Here is a 1649-nt window from a genome sequence, read left to right on the forward strand (position 1 = left end):
GGTAGAAATAAGTGAAATGATCTGCCAGTGTTTCAAGGAAATTTTAGTAAGATTTCTTGAAATATTTTCAGCTAGCTATTTTTCTTAACTGATTTATTTAAAGTAATAAGTCTTAAAGCTTTGAAATGTCAAATGTGCTTAATTTAAGGATGTTGTTCAAAACATTATTTGAAAGCATTTTTTCTTGATTTAGGTGAAAAATTACCAAATTTTAAATGTATATGCTGATGAACGGTGCACTATATGAAGTATAATACATAAAATGATATGAGACAATATACAATATACAGTACTGTGCAAAAGTTTTAGGCAGTGTATATATAAAATTTGTAAAGCAAGAAAACAACAAAAATGAATAAAATGAACAAAAAAATATATTTTTATAATGGGTCTAAATTATATTTCGAACAGATCATGTTACTAGCACCTTAGACGGTCATTTGCTTTGCATATCATTTTCAAAAAAAGAATTGGGAGGGCAATTTTATTAATGATTTTTTTCATTGATTGAAAATATATATTTTTTTATGATTGAAGCAACTTTTTGGGGGGTTGAACGATTTAGACACCAATGCACTACCCGTAATATGGCCCAAACACAAAAAGGATTGCTAAAATCAAAACTCTTAATGAAAAATTAAGTGTTCAAATGCAAATTTTTGAGTCTCAAATATATATATATTTTTTTTGCATTCAAAAACTTTTTTTCTATGATTAAATTTTTTCTTTTTTTTTGATTGAAGTGATTTTTCTTATGGAAATATATTTTTTGTATGAGGCAACTAATTTTTTGATTAATAATGACACAAATGTCCTAGCCAAAATGTGGCCCAAATGCAAAACAACATTACTTCAATCAAAAAAGTTGCTTCAATAAAAAATAAATAAATAAATAAGCTTTCAAATGCATTTTTTTTTATTTCAAATTTATTTTTTGCATTCACATTTTTTTTGATTGAAGTGAATTTTTTGATTGAAAATATGTTTTGATTGACGCAATTTTTTTTAGGGTTGAAACAACTTTTTTTTATCCACTGAAATATATATTATGATTGAAGCAACATTTTTTTTTTGATTGAAGCAACTTTTTTGGGGGGGGGGATCGAATCATACGCAAATCTACCTCCATATGGCTCCGCCCAGGGGATACTATTTTTGACTGAGGTAACTACATTGGCACGACACTGGCGGGCGTACCATATTCAATGGATGATGAACTTGGTGAAAAGTATAGCTGTCCTGTCAGCAGCCTGATTTAGAATTCCGCTCTAGAATGATGGGAAACACAAAAAAAAAAGCTCATTTTCAACCTATTATTATAAATATTCTTGGAAGTTAATTTTATTGCTGACACTCCGTTTCGGGGTCATCAACATGTTGTGCCCCCCTGCCCCAAAAGTCAAAACTCCGCCTATGATTGCAGCAATAGGACAGATAAAAGACACAAAAGGAGTAACGCTTTCGTTTCCTCAAACTTGATTGACAGACTGATTGACACTTATCAAATCAATGACATCGCAGGAACTATTTGTGCTCCAGAATTACCAATATCAAGTAGATCAGCTAATTTCAGTGCTAGTTTTAGTAGTATGACAAACTAAACAAAATGTTGCATTTACGATTTATTGCGTCCGTCTTCCGTAGATTCT

Source organism: Corythoichthys intestinalis, chromosome 16 (assembly GCF_030265065.1).
Source record: "Corythoichthys intestinalis isolate RoL2023-P3 chromosome 16, ASM3026506v1, whole genome shotgun sequence".
Lineage (NCBI taxonomy): Eukaryota > Metazoa > Chordata > Actinopteri > Syngnathiformes > Syngnathidae > Corythoichthys > Corythoichthys intestinalis.